Genomic DNA, 22,224 nt, shown 5'->3' on the forward strand with positions numbered 1-22,224 from the left:
GCAGTCTTACAATACAGGTATATACAGTATATAAATCAACAAGTACTTATCAGATAGAATGATTCTCATGAAGAAATGGAGATGCAAAGATTTATTTAGCTCATGAATATTAGTACATAGGACTTTTACCAGTTCATATACACTTTAGTAACTAAAGTGAACACAGCTGCAGGTTCTTATCTAAGCTGGTAGCAAGATGTACATCCTCAGCTGCAGTGTGTGTCAGTTTATGATGCTTTTGGGGGAGAATTTAGATGACTACTGGTAACTATACAACTTAAAAAGTTTATGATGATTGTGTCAAAGTCATGTTCTATCATGTAGAACATGGAAATTTAGTGCACTTAACATTAACATTTCCATGTAGAACTATACAACTTAAAAACGGAGAACCTCATGTAGAACTTAACATTACTTGTATGTTCTATCACACAGCAATTTAGTACACTCCACAAGCAACACATCCTTTTGGCATATACATCATATAACTGACTTCTCAAAGACTCGGCCATTGAAAATTTTGATCCTCAATAATTAACAAGGCATGAATTCATACAAGTGACTTCTCAAAGACAGACAACTTTAGGTCTAGGTCACCAGAAAATCTTTAAAATACATCCATAACCCACAGAATAAATATACATGTTTTCAATCAAATCGAGAAAAAAAAACATTTACGAACCCAGGATAAGTCAAATGATCTCTCAACCTGAAAGAAGATGCATAAATTCATGTCATCACATGTAAGTACATCACTGAAGGAAATGTTAAAACGAACCACAAGTTCCATGTTGTGAGGTGAGGGAGATAGTGAATGCAGAACTCTGATTGCCATGATGAATTTGATAACTAATAATCTAAAGAAAAAAAAAACATTTACTTAATAAGCTAGTTCCCAACAATGCTCCAGCAAAATAAATCTGGCACTACAGTGAAGATGCACAGAGGGCCACTCTAGCTGTCTGCTTGTAAGTATTCGGCTATATGGGTGTTGCAGCACTATGTTCTCTGCAAAAGAATGCAATTAAAAAAGATGTAATATCTCCAGATTATCGACTGCAGAAAACCAAATTCTTAGCTTGGAAGGAAAAATTCATTTCTCTCAAGAAATAAAATCAAGAGCGGGAAAATATGCCAAAAGGTCTTGCAAAGGATAATCTTTTTCCAGAATAGGTTCTCAAAAAGGGCAAATTAAATTGAAAGAAAATAAGTTTAATCAGTAAATCTGCATAAAAAATGAGATCGCAAAATAAATTGGTTGCATTTGTGTCTTTTGAGAAATGGAGTTCACTTACTATGGTTTTTGTGATGATTTTGCCTCTTTTCATATTGATGAGTGTTGCTGTGATCCATCCATCCTATTTGTCTGATAATATCGCTACTCAGTCTCGAAGTATATGCTAAGAAGCTACCCAAGCTTGACAGTGTACTTCCGGATCTTTAGTTTAGAGAAACTTCTACATAATTATGATTCATTGTGGTTGGTAGTGAGAGTCCCAACGAAGAACATTAATAAGAAGTTGCATGGACATCAAAGAAACTTTCTCAAATATCATTCTGCATCAATCCAGACTGCTACTTTGAAGAATCTCTTTGATAAACACATTTGCGACTCATATTTGATCGTTTAGAACCATTAGGATTTTCAAAACTGAAATTAACATTATTGAACAATTTTTAGTACCATTTATCTCGACTAATTAACTGTGTCATTAACTAACTGATAGATCAACTATAGTAGAATCATTTAGACATTATTTAACTAACTGTCTCATTAAACTAAACTCTTAGTAAACTCGACTTACCAAAGCGATGGTGTGGTAAGAATCGAAAAGAAATCACTTGGCATTGTGGACAGGTCCGACCTTGATGACATACAGGGACCTATTATTGGTTCCATCAGCTCCAGCCCTCTGCTGAAGACGGCACTGTGAAGCACTTGGCCTCGGAAGCATAATGCAATGCCAACGGATTGCCAATACAACACCAAATCTTGTACCTTTCATCAGCTCCCACCCTCAAGCCACAAGCCAACACCAGCGCAGATACCTCCATCTTCAAGATCCTCGAACCTAAAATCCAACAAGGAAAGCTCCAAATCAGCTGTAAAATTCATGCATTTCGCTGTCAGAAGAGACCTTTCGAACCAAAAATGCTCACCTTTGTTTCCGAGTCGAGTAAGACCGAACGGGGCGATGGGATTCAAAGAAGATGAAGGCACTTTGTCTTCTCGCCCCTCGCCTCTGTGCTCCCTTCTCCTCTTCCTCGTTCATTTCCTCTCTTCTCCTCTTCAAGAAACAACCGTCGTCCATGGAGCCCGTCGACCTTGTTCCGAGAGGCTACAGGGGCACACCCTTCACTGTCCACGCTGTCGCCTTCGCTGACGTCTACAGGACCGAGCCGTGGAATCTTCTTGGCAGCTATCGGCAGGAGCGATACTTATTTACGGACGGCTCGCGCGTGGATCGACATCGGTTCTTAGACTCTGGACAAAAAGCAAGAACTAGTCAACAAAACCGTCGCCAGGCGCGAGATGGTGGTGAGGTGAAAGAGCAGCCTTTCCTTCAACGACTACCGGCAGAAGAACTCCGGGTGGACGATGTACGAATATGAGATGTGTTCTTCCGACTTATTTGACATTTGTTTTGATGGTGGTTTATAAGGTGGACTCAACTGTTTTGATGGTGGTGCCGTCGGAGATAGCCTGATGCAAGATCTTCATAGACCTCGTGTCTCTCGAAGCCGAAGAACAGATCTCATGTTCGTCCATCGTCCACCCTCTTTCGCCGGCCGTCGTTAAAGAAAAGTTAGCTCTTTCGCCCCACCCACGATCTCGCGGCAGCCGACGGTTTTTTCAAACCCTAAGAGGCTTGGTTTTTCCTGGGCAGCGATGGGCTGCCGGGACGGACTCAACCCAAGTTCTTGCTTTTTGAACGTGGACTCAACCGTTTTGATTGAACCGGTGCCGGCCTCTCGATCCATGCGCGAGCTATCGCTGTTCTCGAACTTGCGCTCCACAAAGAATCCCCCCTGCCGATAGTTGCCAAAAAGATTCAACGGCTCGGTGCCGTAGACCGAAAGCATGGCCAGGGAAGGAGGGAGTGTGCCGGCGATCCAGTTGGTGAGGTAGTCGACCACGAGTTCCTCCGTCGTGGGAAGGAACCCGTCCAAGTTGGATGGGAAACCGATATGCGGAGACTTCCCTGCTACGGATAGTCTGAATTTATAATAATAAAAAATAGAACTCAATCCATTTCAATAATAATAATAATTCTTTTGCAAAAACTTGTGGGCATATAAATTTGTCCTTAGCAAAACCTGTGGGCATATAAATTTGTCCTTAGCAAAACCTGTGGGCATATAATTTGTCCTTAGCAAAGATTTGCTTATAAATTTCACAACGTAGCATATTGAAGTGATCGAAATGATATCAAGCCATCTACTTTCTGCTTGATTGCCTAATCATAAATATTTATTAGCACAAGTTAAATGAGCATAATTATTTTCACATATGATCGCTTGAAGCAAAATTAAAATTATCTATAACGATCAACCAGTTTGCAATTTGTTTTGTATCAGAGATTAACTGTTCTAATATTTTTTCAATTTCGTGTTTATTATTGCTAGTCATCTTTGAAAAACAGTAAATGATCACTCTATATAACCTCTCCAAGAAGCCGTCAGTCAACTATAAAAAAGATGAAACCCCTTCAAATATTTCTTAATTAATTTGATTTGAAGAAACTATTCAATTATATCAAAATCATGAAAATGACAGAAGATAATAATAGATTGAAGCATTAATTAAGATCTTATGGTGAGGATTTTGTGGCATAGACCGATATACAAAGACTATATGTTTCGAATGGTTTGAATTATAATAATAAAAAATAATGGGTCACAATTTATTTCAGCATTAAATTAAAAAAAAAAAAAAGCGAAGGTTAGGGCTCTACTCCCATGCCAAGCAGTAGCGTTGCCTCTTCGCCACTTTAATGCTGCCTCTTTGTCGTTTTTATAATTTTTTTCTTAACATAAATTAATTACTATAAATAATATATTATTTTGTTATTAACTTTTATATTTGTATATTATAGTTTTAAAAATAATTATATTTGATTTTCTTAGTCATATGGATAAGTTAGGTTATACTAATTGATTATACTAATCAATTATATTATTAATTGATTTATTTCCTAATAAGTGATGTGATTTTTAGGAAGTAAATGATATGCATTCCATTTTTATATGTGAATCGTTATAAATAAATATTATATTTTTGTCTTTGTGTAAAAGTAAAATAAAAATTAAATTTAAAATAAAAATTAAATTATTACTTACGGGAAGATCTCATCTTCTCTTATATAAAGGGGGTTCCTCCTCTCTCACTCCACACCAAGCCTGAAAATGAGAGGATTGACGAGAGAACTTCTCAATGAGATGATCTCGAGGAAAAGATAGCCAAGGAGAGGTAAGATCATTTCTTTTCTAATAAACATTGATTTATATTTTAAAATCTTGATATTGTGATTGTTAGATGCATAATAATGTTTTAATTTCGAAATTTTATAATTAATAAATAATGATAATTGATTTGTGATGTTAGAATGATTATTTGATTTATATTGATTTCTTAAGCTTAAGTAAATTTTAATATTGATTTAATTATTAAAATTCTTATTTTTAGATTAATATAATAGTTTTAATTTATTTAATTAGATATATCTATGTTTTAAGAATTATGTATGAATTTTTATGATTTAATTAGTTTTAAATTTAAGATCATGAATTTATTGGTCAAGTATGACCCATCCCATATGGCCAAGTATGATCCGGTCTATGTGACCATGTATATTCCAACCCATGTGTGGCAAGGTACGACCCAACCCATATTGCTAAGCATGAGCCAACCAATATGGCTAAGTACGATCTAACCTATGTGGCCATGTACGTCCCAACTCATGTGACAAGATACGATCCAACCTATGTGGTCAGGTATGACTCAACCCATTTGGCAAGGTATAACCCAATCATGTGGTCAAACATGTGCAAACTCATATGGCTAGGTACGACCAAGCCCATGTGGCCAGAACAACTCGAACTCAGGTGTCTAGGCTTGACCTAACCCACGAGCCAAGCATGACTCAGTTCAGTGGTAAGGCTCAACCCAACTTATGAGTGAGGCTTATCCTAGTATATGAAGTTAAGCCTACCCAACTATGCAATTGGCGTTGGACACATCGTCGCTCATCTATTTAGCCTGTTGTACCTCAACTCAACCTATTACTTGGACAAGCATGTGCAACGAAAATGACTCATCCAAGACTCAGGTGGGTTGGTTTAGTTTGGGCTAGCACTATATGACATAATCCAATTTCCTTTTTATTTATTGGTTTGAGCTCATCAATTGACTAAATCAAACATGGGTTAATGCGAGGTCTTCCTGACGTGATGGAGAATTCGTCTCTTGAAGCCAGAGGAACACATCTCGTACTCATAAATCATCCACCCTGAGTTCTTCCACCGGCCATTGTTGAAGGAAATGAAGCTCTTTCATCCCACCACCATCTCGCGCCTGCCGACAATGGACTTAGACAGGTTCTTATTTTTTTTTAGAGTCCAACAATTGATGCCGACCTTTCAATCCACACGCGAGTCACTGTTGTTCTTGGGCTTGCGCTTCATAAAGAAATAGCCCTCATGTCGATCGCTGCCGAGAAGATTCCATGACTCGGTGTCGTAGAGTCGATGAAGGCGATAGTGCAGCCAGGGAGGGGTGTGCTAGCGACCCAGTGGGCGAGGTAGTCGACCACAAGTTCTTCCACCATGGGAAGTAACCTGTAGCCTCTCGGAATGAGGTCGACAGGCTCCATGGATGACGAAAGACGATAGTTGTTTTTCGAAGAGGAGAGGAAATAAAGGAGAAGGGAGGAGAGGCGAGAAGACACTGAGTGAGAGTGAGAGTGGGAGAGGAGAGCGATACACGTATACGTATACAGAGGCAGGCAGTGGGTGGGTTTCGGATTCCATATTTCGGATTCCAAATTAATTAGATTAACTTGTATTATATATTTAATTAGAAATTAAGGTGCCTACATACATCTCTCAATCAATGTTAATGATCATACAACTTGTAACTTGCGGTATTGCTTCTCACTTAGATCATTATCATATAGATCATTATAGATCATATAGATCATTATCATTATCAAGGATATGCAACTTTTCAAAAGCAAATAACAAGTAAAATTGCACATAGCAATATGTGGAGACAACATTATGTACCACATGCAAATGCAACCTTTATTTTGAAATTAAATTGCAATGTCTGCTGTATTAGATCAATTGAATGAGAGGAGAAATGAGAATATCATATACTAATGTTTTGGAGTCGCTACTTATGAAGCAATACGGCAGGTAAGTTGTATGATCACTAACATTGATTGAGAGATGTATCTAGGCACCTTAATTTCTAATTAAATATATCATATGAGTTAATCTAATTAATTTGAAATCTGGAATCTGTAATTCGAAACCCGTCCACTGCCTCTATATATGTATATGCGTATCGCCCTCCTCTTCCACTCTCACTCTCTCTTCTCGCCTCTCCTCCCTTCTCCATTTCCTATCATCTTCGAGAAACAACCATCGTCTTCTGTCATCCATGGAGCCTGTCGACCTCATTCTGAGAGGCTACAAGTTCCTTCCCAGAACTCATGGTCGACTACCTTGCAACTGGGTCGTTGGCACACCCCTCCCTGGTTGCACTATCGCCTTCGCCGACATCTACGGTACCGAGTCGTAGAATCTTCTCGGCAGCAATCGACAGGAGAGCTATTTTTTTACGGAGCGCAAGCCCAAGAACAACGACGACTCGCGTGTGGATCAAAAGGTTAGCATCGATTCTTGGACTCTAAACAAAAAACAAGAACCCATCTAAGTCCATTGTCGACGGGTGCTCGATGGTGGTGGGATGAAAGAGCTTCCTTTCTTCAACGAGGACCGTTGGGAGAACTCTGGGTGGACGATGTACGAGTACGAGATGTGTTCCTCTGGCTTCGAGAGACGAATTCTCCGTCACGTCAGAAAGTGCTCGCATCAACCCATCTATGGCGACATGGAGGCTGCGACGGAGATGGTCACTAGCGACAGCAGTTTGGTTGGGCATAAGAGAAATAGAGAGGAATCTTCTACACTCTCATCAGCAGCACCGAAGAAGCTGTGCCGGGGATTGGTTGCACATTCCATCGGAGCATTGCAGTCCGACATCTCACCACCTCCGACCGCGTTGGTGCAACAACCCTTATTGGCAGCAACATCACATCGACGAAGCGGTGATGAATCCGCACTACTACAGCGGCGAAACTGCGAAGAGGTAGCGCCGCTGCACCATCGCAGCGGCAAAGAGGTAATGCGACGCGACACCATCGTACGCTAGAAGAGCCCTAATCCGAAATGAACTGGGATCCACCCCCTTTTTATTTATTTATTTATTATTTTAATTCGAACAGCCCGAAAAGGGGCAGTCTGTGCATCGATCCATGCCTACCTATATGTACTATCCAAACTACATCGTTTTGGACGGTACAATAATCAAACTATACCATTTTGGGTGGCACAACAATCGTTGATGAATGCAATCATACCTCACTATAAGATCCTAATTAATGCTTTAAATTATTATTATTTAAAAAAAATATATATTTTGTAAGGATGATATTAAAAGACAGCAAGAGCTATGAAAAGGACTCCCCGATGTATGGATGATACAACATACCAAAAAGTGCAAGAAGGATGATGAATATCATAATAGTCATGAGACAGAAGTATAAGATGATATTAACAGAAATCAGCACTAGAAAAGTTTATTGAGAACTCTAACAGCACCAAGAGCTGAGTTCCAGAACCAAGGAGAGCCGAAAACAAAGACTTGTTTCTTCATAAATTGAAAGATATCTCTATGGATATATTTCCATCCACTCTTGAACTTTAAGAGACTCCATATCAAGAGAAAATTAAACGTAAAGAAATATGTTTCCAAAAGAAAACCATGAAGTTTATATATCTTATTTTATAAAATTATTTTTTAGCATACGAACAAGAAATATGCTTCAAAAGGAAATAGGCACCATAGGACACCTTTTCCATTTTACGGCTTTAGTTAGAGACAGGAAGCTTTAATTTCATATATATACACCACACTTATCAAATTATTTTGTATGAGATGATAACCATAACGTAATCAAATATTGTAGCCCTCTTGGCTGACTTCACAAAGTCAAATAAATGTAAGTCTTTCATAGCACAAGTTTTATTCTATATATTGCTTTTTCCTTGAGATTCATACTGAAATTACTCATGCTAAATTTTTGGATTGCCATATTTATAGTGTTTTTGGTATTGATCAGATTAATGGTACAGTATGCCAAATCTTTTAACTCTTTTAACTCAAGGAATTACTAACAATATACAGCAGAAATTGACAACATGTACATAAGGGAACGTAAAACAAAGTAACTAAAAATAAATGGCCTAAATAGTATTAATGGAGATACTATGAAATGGTCAATTTCTGCTTTGTGCACAACTAAAAACATGTACATAACCAAGAAGTGGTCGTTGACTGATTTGTGCTAATAATTCTGAATTCTTTATACCTTCCGCAGCAATAATCATAAATAAGGAAAATCTTAAACCAAAACTTTGCAATATTATGGTAAATAAGCGAAGTCTCTAGGCAGCAGTACTGTAGTACCGAATGAGTTCCAGCAAGATCTACAGTGTACACTTTGGTGAGCTTAATGCATAAGTTAAACAGCACTTTAAATTCATGAAAGTGCACGAGAAAATTGACACCATATTCCAAACTAATCACTGACTGCAGAAGTTTAGCATAGCAGCTGAAAAGAATCGATAAATAAAAGAAACTGAGACTGTTCAATGTTGCGTTTATAGAAAAACATATCTTTTTCTTTTTTCTTTGAACTACTGGTATAGAAAATAAAGCCAATTTGCAAGTTCAAAGTTCTAATGCAGTGGAAAAACATCAACCTACAGCACAGTTGTTGAGGATTCAAATACTACTACTTCAAAAACATTAAAAAAGAAAGCCTTTAAATTCCTCTCGAGAGAAAGAATCAAACCACTGGTTGTTTGCAGGACAAAACACATATTTAAAACAAAGCACTTACATGAATTACAAAAACTGGGCACTTGACCTTTTAAATTTTATGATTGATCTGCTTCAAAGATAGACTAATGTAGCTAAATTTTCTAACAAATCCAAGAAGATGAGTAAAAAGATTGTAGTCAAAGCAAGAGGCGGACTTCATAAATGTGGAAGCAGAACGAGAAACTGACATGGCAAACCACACCAAGTCCTGAAGATATGGCACTGCGAAGCACTTCGCCAAATGCAATGCCAATGGATAGCCCGACCCTCAAACCACAAGCCAACACCAGCGCAGATATCACCATCTTCGTAATCATCCAATACGCTATCGGGCAATCAAGCAGAAAGCAGATGGTCAATATCCTTTCTTCAAAAGATATGTCAATCTTTTTCCATGTAACAGAATATAAAAACTCTACATCCAATTCCTTATCCTCCAAGATATCCACAATAATGTTGGACATTGATCTATATAACCCTATAATCATTGTAAAGAATATTCAAGTGGATGTGTTTAAAGAACAAGTGATTGTCTTTGCCCGAATCAGTATTGTCCCTCTAAGTCTTGCCCAAGAATCACCATAGAGGCATATCATCATAATACATTTCAAAGTAGCAGTCCCTTGATACAGCATGTCTGAACTTTGCAACATCTTCTTTTGATAAGTTTTTCTCACAAAGAGACTTTAACTGCTTTTCCTCCAGAAAATGTAACTCATATGGAGCATCGACCCGATCACCATTTAGTACTTCCCCAAGAGCTTCTTTTCAGTAACACGATCTAAATAAGCAAAGTTAGTATTGCTAACAGACTTATGCAGCTTAGTAGTCAATGGAGCAGTAAGGGTAGTCGATGGAACAGTAAGGATAGTCAAAGGAACCTGGTGAGCAAAATGGCAAGTCATAGTCAGCATGTCTCACTGCAGATGCAAAAGGGAAAGGACCGTCATATTTAAGAGAAACTGAAATGTTAAGTAAATAATAAATATCCTAAAACAAGAGCATCGCTAAGAAGGGTCAATGAGAGGATCAAAGGCAGCAGAATAATAGGACATGGTAATATTTAAGGCTATAAACAAGCGAGTTGAAAATAACCCTCACGATCCACAACAAGCAGCATAAACATAGTCATGTCAAAATGATAAAGAACTAAAACCACTACAACATGGATTTTTTAAGACTTGACATGGTGTAAGGTCTAAAATCCCTGATCTTTTATAGATTTTGGTTTGCTATAAAAGAAATATTGACAAATCAAGATAAAACAATGGTAAAGGATTGGAAACACTACCCTTTGATGTGAACCAAACTTAGGAATCCCCCATTTATGGGAGAGATCAGAGATTATATTTAAAAACAACTATCAGGTAAAGGATCATGCATCTTGGATCAGAGATTATATTTAAAAACAACTATCAGGAAATCAACATAAATTTATCTAATGGTAAAGGATCATGCATCTTGGATGGATAATCTGTTTTGCATCTTGTTTTACATCTTATCATGCAACCTACTTGGTCAGTTCACATTGTAGAGCTTTTATGTAGAAGAGGAACTTTGATTTGTAAAACATATTATATTTTGAAGAGTTCGCTTGAGTTGAAGTTGCTCAATCCTAAACAGACTATAAATGACCTTCATTTTGTCTTCTAGTGCAATTTATTTATTAAACTATAAGAAATTGATCTAATGTTGTCGGTGCAGCTAAAACAAACTTATTACTAAAAATACTTACTATGTTGCATTGATATAATTGTTAGCTAAACACCAATTCCTGTTATTTTTATGTTGTGCTATATGTTGCTCTTTTGTTTGCATAATACTAACAGATGACTTCGGGGATCGGAATGTGTTTTGATGCTTATTTATCAAGATATAGCTACAAAATATATTTCTTTTCATCACTAATTGTGCCTTTAACAACAAAATATATTTCATCTCCAATATGGATTGTAGCAACAAGAACTTGTATTGCTAAAACTCTTCAGCAAGAATTTTTATTTTTCAGTGAAAAGTTCTTTTCTCATTTAAAGGTTAATTTTATATAATTTTGAGGTATTTTAATCACCAAGATCTTATGCTTGTTTGACAGGAATCTAAATACTCATTCATTTATATGCTTTAGAGAAAAAAAGCCAATTTTCTTGATAGGAAAAAGTCAAAACTTTTTTTTTTTGAATTAGGGAAGAGTGGAAATATATGGCCACAGGTTTTGCTACGGACAATTTTTTCCCTAATTAGCTTCTGAAACAAGGCAAGTTTAATTGAAAGAAAATAACGTTTATCAATAAATTTGCGTGAAAAAAAGAGATCACAAAATAAACTGCCTACTTTTATTTCTTTTGTGAAATGGAGACCACTTACTACAGGTTTTGCTAAATATATGCATGAAAAAGAGATCAATAAATCTGCATGAAAAAAAGAGATAACAAAATATATGGCCACAGGTTTTGCTAAGGACAATTTTTTCCCTAATTAGCTTCTGAAACAAGGCAAGTTTAATTGAAAGAAAATAATGTTTATCAATAAATCTGCATGAAAAAAAGATCACAAAATAAACTGCCTACTTTTATTTCTTTTGTGAAATGGAGACCACTTACTACGGTTTTTTGATGACTTCTCCACTAACTAGAATGTTTTGTTTCGCAGCCTTGCCGCCCTATTCTGTTGCTGATTTCTTGTTGATGAGTGCAGCTTGGATCCAGCCATCCTATTTCTCTGCTGATATCACTCTGCTCCATCTTGAAGTATTTGCTGTCTTTAAACACACTTGAAGTATCTGCTGTGAAGCTGTAATCAAAATTTCAAGTTTGAAAGTGTTTCAGAATCTTTATTTAGAGAAACTTCCATAAAATTATATTTCATTGTGGTTAGAGGTGATAGTCAAAACAACATAAATAAGAAGTTTCATGGATGTCAAATTAACGTTTCTCAGAGATCATTCTGCATCAATCCAGTCTGCTGAATGGAAGAATCTGATTACTTTAATCAACACTTATGCTACTCATATCTTATCTTTTAGAACCATTAGGGTCTTCAAAACAGAAATTAACATTTTTTAGATAATTTTTTAGTGCCATTTATCATGACTAACTCAATGGGCTAATTGTCTTATTAACTTGATGGATCCACTGTAGTAAAATCATCTGAATCCTTATAAACCAACGTTGATACTTAAACTCAAGTTATTTATAGTAGACTCATATAATCCTTATAAACCGATACAAGGCATTTCAAACATCTGATGTGTTTGAAAATGTGACATTACAAGTGATGAGATGTGGGGTTAATTCTTTGGTGAGGTCTTCCCAAAGTCATAAATCTTGAAATATATCAAATGTATACCAAGGTTTGACTTACTAGTCCGAGCCTGTTTGTCGACCGATCGGTGGCACAGCACATGCTGCCCTGTAGTGGTGCACCGACACATGATATGTAGCGTGAAGGTAAGCAGCAGCATGATGGCGGTGAAGCGGTGAAGAGGCAGTATTGCGGCGACTAATGGCGGTGAAGCGGTGAAGAGGCAGTATTGCAGCGGCGAAGAGGCAACATCAAGTAAAGCTCCAAATCAGCCGTAAAATTCATGCATTTCGCTGACACAAGAGGCCGAACCAAAAATGCTCACCTTTGTTTCTGAGTCGAGCAAGACCGAACGGGGCGATGGGGTTCAAGGAAGATGAAGGCACTTTGTCTTCTCGCCCCTCGCCTCTCTGCTCCCTTCTCCTCGCCAACTAGGTCATCGGCACACCCTTCCCTGTCCACGCTGTCGCATTCGCTGACGTCGTCTACAGGACCGAGCGAGCCGTGGAATCTTCTTGGCAGCGATCGGCAGGAGGGATACTTCTTTGCGGACGGCTCGCGCGTGGATCGAAAGGCCGGCACCGGTTCTTAGACTCTGGACAAAAAGCAAGAACTAGTCAACAAAACCGTCGCCGGGCGCGAGATGGTGGTGAGGTGAAAGAGCAGCCTTTCCTTCAACGACTACCGGCAGAAGAACTCTGGGTGGACGATGTACGAATATGAGATGTGTTCTTCCGACTTATTTGACATTTGTTTTGATGGTGGTGCCGTCGGAGATGGCCTGATGCAAGATCTTCATAGAACTCGTCTCTCGAAACCGGAAGAACACATCTCATCTCGTCCATCGTCCACCCTCCACCCTCTTTCGCCGGCCGTCGTTAAAGGAAAGTCAGCTCTTTCGTCCCACCCACGACCTCCCAACGGTTTTCTCGCCGATTTCTTGCTTTTTTACGGAGTGGAAGAACCTAACCATAGGGTTTGAAAAACCTAAGAGGCTCGGTTCTTCCGGGCCGAGATGGGCTGCCGGGATGGACTCGACCCAAGTTCTTGCTTTTTGAACGTGGACTCAACCGTTTTGATTGAACCGGTTCCGGCCTTTCGATCCATGCGCGAGCCGTCGCTATTCTCGGATCCCTCTTGCCGATCGCTCGGTGCCGTAGATGTTGGCGACGGCGAAAGCGCGGCCAGGGCAGGAGGGATACTTCTTTGCGGACGGCTCGCGCGTGGATCGAAAGGCCGGCACCGGTTCTTAGACTCCGGACAAAAAGCAAGAACTAGTCAACAAAACCGTCGCCGGGCGGGAGATGGTGGTGAGGTGAAAGAGCAGCCTTTCCTTCAACGACTACCGGCAGAAGAACTCCGGGTGGACGATGTACGAATACGATATGCGTTCTTCCGGCTTATTTGACATTTGTTTTGACGGTGGTCTATAAGGTGGACTCAACTGTTTTGATGGTGGTGCCGTCGAAGATAGCCTGATGCAAGATCTTCAGAGAACTCGTCTCTCGAAGCTGGAAGAACACATCTCGTCTCGTCCATCGTCCACCCTCTTTCGCCGGCCGGCCGTCGTTAAAGGAAATTAAGTCAGCTCTTTCGCCCCCACCCACGATCTCGCCGACTTCTTGAGTGGAATAACCCATTCGTAACTCAACCGTTTTGAAAGAATCGGTGCCGGCCTTTGATCCATGCGCGAGCCAGTCACTGTTCTCGGGCTTGCGCTTCGGAAAGAATCCCTCCAATCGCTGCCAAGAAGATTCCACGCGGCCACGAAGGGAGGGGTGTGTCGGCGACCCAGTTACAGAGGTAGTCGTCCACGAGTTCCTCCGCCGTGGGTAGGAACCTGTAGCCTCTTGTCGATGGGCTACATCGATGGTTGTTTCTCGAAGAGGAACTCCAAGTAATTTGCAACTCCAAGGGACTTTATCAAGTATGTTCTACATATTCATCTACTTTATATGCTACTATCATGCAAATAATGTTCTACATATTCATCTACTTTATATGCTACTATCATGCAAATATGTTCTACATATTCATCTACTTTGTATGCCTCTTTGATATTCGCAAGAATAAAAATTTGCCTATAAATTTTACAACCTATCGTATTGCAACGACAGCAACGATATCATCTTGGAAAGGATTGGAAACACTACCCTTTGATGTGAACCAAAGTTAAGAATCCTCCATTTATGGGAGAGATCAGAGATTATATTTAAAAATAACTATTAGGAAATCAACATAAATTTATCTAATGGTAAAGGATCATGCATCTTGGATCAGAGATTATATTTAAAAACAACTATCAGGAAATCAACATAAATTTATCTAATGGTAAAGGATGATGCATCTTGGATGGATAATCTGTTTTGCATCTTGTTTTACATCTTATCATGCAACCTACTTGGTCAATTCACATTGTAGAGCTTTTATGTAGAAGAGGAATTTTGATTTGTAAAACATATTATATTTTGAAGAGTTCACTTGAGTTAAAGTTGCTCAATCCTAAATAGACTATAAATGACCTTCATTTTGTCTTCTAGTGCAATTTATTCATTAAACTATAAGAAATTGATCTAATGTTGTCTTCTAGTGCAATTACTAAAAATACTTACTATGTTGCATTGATATAATTGTTAGCTAAACACCAATTCCTGTTATTTTTATGTTGTGCTATATGTTGCTCTTTTGGTTGCATAATACTAATAGATGACTTCGAGGATGTTTTTTTATGCTTATTTATCAAGATATAGCTACAAAATATCCCTCCTTTCGATCCACGCGCGAGCCGTCCGCAAAGAAGTATCCCTCCTGCCGATCGCTGCCAAGAAGATTCCACGATTCACTCGGTCCTGTAGACGTCAGCGAATGCGACAGCGTGGACAGGGAAGGGTGTGCCGATGACCTAGTTGGCGAGGAGAAGGGAGCAGAGAGGCGAGGGGCGAGAAGACAAAGTGCCTTCATCTTCCTTGAACCCCATCGCCCCGTTCGGTCTTGCTCGACTCAGAAACAAAGGTGAGCATTTTTGGTTCGGCCTCTTGTGTCAGCGAAATGCATGAATTTTACGGCTGATTTGGAGCTTTACTTGATGTTGCCTCTTCGCCATTGCAATACTGCCTCTTCACCGCTTCACCGCCATTAGTCGCCGCAATACTGCCTCTTCACCGCTTCACCGCCATCATGCTGCTGCTTCCCTTCACGCTACATATCATGTGTCGGTGCACCACTACAGGGCAGCATGTGCTGTGCCACCGATCGGTCGACAAACCGGCTCGGACTAGTAAGTCAAACCTTGGTATACATTTGATATATTTCAAGATTTATGACTTTGGGAAGACCTCACCAAAGAATTAACCCCACATCTCATCACTTGTAATGTCACATTTTCAAACACGTCAGATGTTTGAAATGCCTTGTATCGGTTTATAAGGATTATATGAGTCTACTATAAATAACTTGAGTTTAAGTATCAACGTTGGTTTATAAGGATTCAGATGATTTTACTACAGTGGATCCATCAAGTTAATAAGACAATTAGCCCATTGAGTTAGTCATGATAAATGGCACTAAAAAATTATCTAAAAAATGTTAATTTCTGTTTTGAAGACCCTAATGGTTCTAAAAGATAAGATATGAGTAGCATAAGTGTTGATTAAAGTAATCAGATTCTTCCATTCAGCAGACTGGATTGATGCAGAATGATCTCTGAGAAACGTTAATTTGACATCCATGAAACTTCTTATTTATGTTGTTTTGACTATCACCTCTAACCACAATGAAATATAATTTTATGGAAGTTTCTCTAAATAAAGATTCTGAAACACTTTCAAACTTGAAATTTTGATTACAACTTCACAGCAGATACTTCAAGTGTGTTTAAAGACAGCAAATACTTCAAGATGGAGCAGAGTGATATCAGCAGAGAAATAGGATGGCTGGATCCAAGCTGCACTCATCAACAAGAAATCAGCAACAGAATAGGGCGGCAAGGCTGCAAAACAAAACATTCTAGTTAGTGGAGAAGTCATCAAAAAACCGTAGTAAGTGGTCTCCATTTCACAAAAGAAATAAAAGTAGGCAGTTTATTTTGTGATCTTTTTTTCATGCAGATTTATTGATAAACATTATTTTCTTTCAATTAAACTTGCCTTGTTTCAGAAGCTAATTAGGGAAAAAATTGTCCTTAGCAAAACCTGTGGCCATATATTTTGTTATCTCTTTTTTTCATGCAGATTTATTGATCTCTTTTTCATGCATATATTTAGCAAAACCTGTAGTAAGTGGTCTCCATTTCACAAAAGAAATAAAAGTAGGCAGTTTATTTTGTGATCTCTTTTTTTCACGCAAATTTATTGATAAATGTTATTTTCTTTCAATTAAACTTGCCTTGTTTCAGAAGCTAATTAGGGAAAAAATTGTCCTTAGCAAAACCTGTGGCCATATATTTCCACTCTTCCCTAATTCAAAAAAAAAAAAGTTTTGACTTTTTCCTATCAAGAAAATTGGCTTTTTTTCTCTAAAGCATATAAATGAATGAGTATTTAGATTCCTGTCAAACAAGCATAAGATCTTGGTGATTAAAATACCTCAAAATTATATAAAATTAACCTTTAAATGAGAAAAGAACTTTTCACTGAAAAATAAAAATTCTTGCTGAAGAGTTTTAGCAATACAAGTTCTTGTTGCTACAATCCATATTGGAGATGAAATATATTTTGTTGTTAAAGGCACAATTAGTGATGAAAAGAAATATATTTTGTAGCTATATCTTGATAAATAAGCATCAAAACACATTCCGATCCCCGAAGTCACCTGTTAGTATTATGCAAACAAAAGAGCAACATATAGCACAACATAAAAATAACAGGAATTGGTGTTTAGCTAACAATTATATCAATGCAACATAGTAAGTATTTTTAGTAATAAGTTTGTTTTAGCTGCACCGACAACATTAGATCAATTTCTTATAGTTTAATAAATAAATTGCACTAGAAGACAAAATGAAGGTCATTTATAGTCTGTTTAGGATTGAGCAACTTCAACTCAAGCGAACTCTTCAAAATATAATATGTTTTACAAATCAAAGTTCCTCTTCTACATAAAAGCTCTACAATGTGAACTGACCAAGTAGGTTGCATGATAAGATGTAAAACAAGATGCAAAACAGATTATCCATCCAAGATGCATGATCCTTTACCATTAGATAAATTTATGTTGATTTCCTGATAGTTGTTTTTAAATATAATCTCTGATCCAAGATGCATGATCCTTTACCTGATAGTTGTTTTTAAATATAATCTCTGATCTCTCCCATAAATGGGGGATTCCTAAGTTTGGTTCACATCAAAGGGTAGTGTTTCCAATCCTTTACCATTGTTTTATCTTGATTTGTCAATATTTCTTTTATAGCAAACCAAAATCTATAAAAGATCAGGGATTTTAGACCTTACACCATGTCAAGTCTTAAAAAATCCATGTTGTAGTGGTTTTAGTTCTTTACCATTTTCACGTCTATGTTTATGCTGCTTGTTGTGGATTATGAGGGTTATTTTCAACTTGCTTGTTTATAGCCTTAAATATTACCATGTCCTATTATTCTGCTGCCTTTGATCCTCTCATTGACCCTTCTTAGTGATGCTCTTGTTTTAGGATATTTATTATTTACTTAACATTTCAGTGTCTCTTAAATATGACAGTCCTTTCCCTTTTGCATCTGCAGTGAGACATATGCTGACTATGACTTGCCATTTTGCTCACCAGGTTCCTTTGACTATCCTTACTGTTCCATCGACTACCCTTACTGCTCCATTGACTACTAAGCTGCATAAGTCTGTTAGCAATACTAACTTTGCTTATTTAGATCGTGTTACTGAAAAGAAGCTCTTGGGGAAGTACTAAATGGTGATCGGGTCGATGCTCCATATGAGTTAAATTTTCTGGAGGAAAAGCTGTTAAAGTCTCTTTGTGAGAAAAACTTATCAAAAGAAGATGTTGCAAAGTTCAGACATGCTGTATCAAGGGACTGCTATTTTGAAATGTATTATGATGATATGTCTCTATGGTGATTCTTGGGCAAGACTTAGAGGGACAATACTGATTCGGGCAAAGACAATCACTTGTTCTTTAAACACATCCACTTGAATATTCTTTACAATGATGATAGGGTTATATAGATCAATGTCCAACATTATTGTGGATATCTTGGAGGATAAGGAATTGGATGTAGAGTTTTTATATTCTGTTACATGGAAAAAGATTGACATATCTTTTGAAGAAAGGATATTGACCATCTGCTTTCTGCTTGATTGCCGGATAGCGTATTGGACGATTACGAAGATGGTGATATCTGCGCTGGTGTTGGCTTGTGGTTTGAGGGTCGGGCTATCCATTGGCATTGCATTTGGCGAAGTGCTTCGCAGTGCCATATCTTCAGGACTTGGTGTGGTTTGCCATGTCAGTTTCTCGTTCTGCTTCCACATTTATGAAGTCCGCCTCTTGCTTTGACTACAATCTTTTTACTCATCTTCTTGGATTTGTTAGAAATTTTAGCTACATTAGTCTATCTTTGAAGCAGATCATTCATAAAATTTAAAAGGTCAAGTGCCCAGTTTTTGTAATTCATGTAAGTGCTTTGTTTTAAATTTGTGTTTTGTCCTGCAAACAACCAGTGGTTTGATTCTTTCTCTCGAGAGGAATTTAAAGGCTTTCTTTTTTAATGTTTTTGAAGTAGTAGTATTTGAATCCTCAACAACTCTGCTGTAGGTTGATGTTTTTCCACTGCATTAGAACTTTGAACTTGCAAATTGGCTTTATTTTCTATACCAGTAGTTCAAAGAAAAAAGAAAAAGATATGTTTTTCTATAAACGCAACATTGAACAGTCTCAGTTTCTTTTATTTATCGATTCTTTTCAGCTGCTATGCTAAACTTCTGCAGTCAGTGATTAGTTTGGAATATGGTGTCAATTTTCTCGTGCACTTTCATGAATTTAAAGTGCTGTTTAACTTATGCATTAAGCTCACCAAAGTGTACACTGTAGATCTTGCTGGAACTCATTCGGTACTACAGTACTGCTGCCTAGAGACTTCGCTTATTTACCATAATATTGCAAAGTTTTGGTTTAAGATTTTCCTTATTTATGATTATTGCTGCGGAAGGTATAAAGAATTCAGAATTATTAGCACAAATCAGTCAACGACCACTTCTTGGTTATGTACATGTTTTTAGTTGTGCACAAAGCAGAAATTGACCATTTCATAGTATCTCCATTAATACTATTTAGGCCATTTATTTTTAGTTACTTTGTTTTACGTTCCCTTATGTACATGTTGTCAATTTCTGCTGTATATTGTTAGTAATTCCTTGAGTTAAAAGAGTTAAAAGATTTGGCATACTGTACCATTAATCTGATCAATACCAAAAACACTATAAATATGGCAATCCAAAAATTTAGCATGAGTAATTTCAGTATGAATCTCAAGGAAAAAGCAACATATAGAATAAAACTTGTGCTATGAAAGACTTACATTTATTTGACTTTATGAAGTCAGCCAAAGACAAAGCCAAGAAGGCTACAATATTTGATTCTCTTATGGTTATCATCCTATACAAAATAATTTGATAGATAATTCAGCTTTTAGATCTTCTTGTCTTACTTATGTATGATGTGTTATCTGGGAGCTCGAGTGTGGTGTATATATGAAATTAAAGTTTCCTGTCTCTAACCAAAGCCGTAAAATGGAAAAGATGTCCTAAATGGTGCTTATTTTCTTTTGAAACATATTTCTCATTCGTATGCTAAAAAATGATTTTGTAAAATAAGATATATAAACTCGATTGTTTTCCTTTTGAAACATATTTCTTTACGTTTAATTTTTTCTTGATATGGAGATGTCTTTTGATTTATGAAGAAACAAGTTTTTGTTTTCGGCTATCCTTGATTCTGGAACTCAGCTCTTGGTGCTGTTAGAGCTCTCACTAAACTTTTCTAGTGTTGATTTCTATTAATATCATCTGATATTTCCGTCTCATGACTATTATGATATTCATCGTCCTTGCACTTTTTGATATGTTCTATCATCCATGCATCGATGAGTCCTTTCTATAGCTTTTGCTGTCTTTTAATAATTAATATTAGCCTTGCAAAATATGAATTTTTTTTAAAATAATAATAATTTAAAGCATTAATTAGGATCTTATAATGAGGTATGATTACAGACATCAACGATTGTTGTACCGCCCAAAATGGTATAGTTTGTGTAGTACATGTAGGCAGGCATAGATCGATACACAAACCGCCCCTTTTCGGGCTGTCCAAATTAAAATAATAAATAAATAAAAAGGGGGTGGATCCCAGTTCATTTCGGATTAGGGCTCTTCTAGCGTACGATGGCGTCGCGTCGCATTGCCTCTTTGCCGCTGCGATGGTGCAGCGGCTCTACCTCTTCGTAGATTCACCGCTGCAGTAGTGCTGATTCATCACCGCTTCGCCGATGTGATGTTGCTGCCAATAAGGGCTATTGCACCACCGCGGTCGGAGGTGGTGAGACGTCGGACTGCAATGCTATGATGGAATGTGCAACCAACCCCCGGCACAGCTTCTTTGGTGCTGCTGATGAGAGTGTAGAAGATTCCTCTATATTTCTCTTATGCCCAACCAAACTGCTGCCGCTGGTGACCATCTCCATCGTAGCCTCCATGTCGCCATAGATGGGTTGATGCAAGCTCTTTCTGACGTGACGGAGAATTCGTCTCTCGACACCAGAGGAACACATCTCGTACTCGTACATCGTCCGCCCCGAGTTCTCCCAACGGTCCTCGTTGAAGAAAGGAAGCTCTTTCATCCCACCACCATCGAGCACCCGTCGACGATGGACTTAGATGGGTTCTTGTTTTTTGTTTAGAGTCCAAGAATCGATGCCAACCTTTTGATCCACACGCGAGTCGCCATTGTTCTTGGGCTTGCGCTCCGTAAAGAAATAGCTCTCCTGTCGATCGCTGCTGAGAAGATTCTACGACTCGGTGCCGTAGACGTCGGCGAAGGCGATAGTGCAACCAGGGAGGGGTGTGCCAACGACCCAGTTGCAAGGTAGTCGACCATGAGTTTTGGGAAGGAACTTGTAGCCTCTCGGAATGAGGTCGACGAGCTCCATGGATGACAGAAGACGATGGTTGTTTCTTGAAGATGATAGGAAATGGAGGAGAAGGGAGGAGAGGCGAGAAGAGAGAGTGAGAGTGGAAGAGAAGGGCGATACGCATATACATATATAGAGGCAGTGGGCGGGTTTCGGATTACAGATTCCGGATTCCAAATTAATTAGATTAACTCATATTATATATTTAATTAGAAATTAAGGTGCCTAGATACATCTCTCAATCAATGTTAGTGATCATACAACTTACCTGCCGTATTGCTTCTTAAGTAGCGACTCCTAAACATTAGTATATGATATTCTCATTTCTCCTCCCATTCAATTGATCTAATACAACAGACATTGCAATTTAATTTCAAAATAAAGGTTGCATTTGCAATTTAAGTGGCACATAATGTTGTCTCCACGTATTGCTATGTGCAATTTTACTTGTTATTTGCTTTTGAAAAGTTGCATATCCTTGATAATGATAATGATCTATATGATCTATAATGATATATATGACAATGATCTAAGTGAGAAGCAATACCGCAAGTTACAAGTTGTATGATCATTAACATTGATTGAGAGATGTATGTAGGCACCTTAATTTCTAATTAAATAT

The 22,224-nt window shown here is 37.9% G+C and overlaps 4 long non-coding RNA genes across 12 annotated transcripts; 2 read left to right on the forward strand and 2 right to left on the reverse strand.

Annotated features, from left to right (window-relative positions):
• Positions 1–511: 511 nt before the first annotated feature.
• On the reverse strand, positions 512–2,299 carry LOC135628775 (uncharacterized). 5 transcript variants are annotated; one of them, XR_010492974.1, is made up of 3 exons: positions 2,161–2,299; positions 1,296–2,072; positions 512–709 (listed from the first exon to the last, which is right to left on the reverse strand). It is a non-coding gene; the product is annotated as an uncharacterized LOC135628775 (long non-coding RNA). The 5 variants fall into 5 exon arrangements; XR_010492975.1 differs by lacking the exon at positions 512–709 and adding an exon at positions 716–1,008 and having other exon boundaries at positions 1,806–2,072; XR_010492973.1 differs by lacking the exon at positions 512–709 and adding an exon at positions 716–1,008.
• On the forward strand, positions 2,239–2,656 carry LOC135628776 (uncharacterized). Its single transcript, XR_010492978.1, has 2 exons — positions 2,239–2,370; positions 2,431–2,656. It is a non-coding gene; the product is annotated as an uncharacterized LOC135628776 (long non-coding RNA).
• Positions 2,657–9,536: 6,880 nt separating this feature from the next.
• Positions 9,537–13,333, reverse strand: LOC135628432 (uncharacterized). 2 transcript variants are annotated; one of them, XR_010492855.1, is made up of 4 exons: positions 12,798–13,333; positions 12,533–12,670; positions 11,773–11,962; positions 9,537–10,053 (listed from the first exon to the last, which is right to left on the reverse strand). It is a non-coding gene; the product is annotated as an uncharacterized LOC135628432 (long non-coding RNA). The 2 variants fall into 2 exon arrangements; XR_010492854.1 differs by having other exon boundaries at positions 9,537–10,092.
• A 26-nt stretch (positions 13,334–13,359) lies between these two features.
• On the forward strand, positions 13,360–19,185 carry LOC135628431 (uncharacterized). Of its 4 annotated transcripts, none has more exons than XR_010492853.1 (5): positions 13,360–14,399; positions 15,217–15,484; positions 15,612–15,749; positions 16,328–16,509; positions 18,189–19,185. It is a non-coding gene; the product is annotated as an uncharacterized LOC135628431 (long non-coding RNA). The 4 variants fall into 4 exon arrangements; XR_010492849.1 differs by having other exon boundaries at positions 18,230–19,185; XR_010492852.1 differs by having other exon boundaries at positions 16,331–16,509; positions 18,230–19,185.
• Positions 19,186–22,224: the final 3,039 nt, after the last annotated feature.

The sequence above is a fragment of the Musa acuminata genome, chromosome BXJ3-1 (genome assembly GCF_036884655.1).
Source record: "Musa acuminata AAA Group cultivar baxijiao chromosome BXJ3-1, Cavendish_Baxijiao_AAA, whole genome shotgun sequence".
Lineage (NCBI taxonomy): Eukaryota > Viridiplantae > Streptophyta > Magnoliopsida > Zingiberales > Musaceae > Musa > Musa acuminata.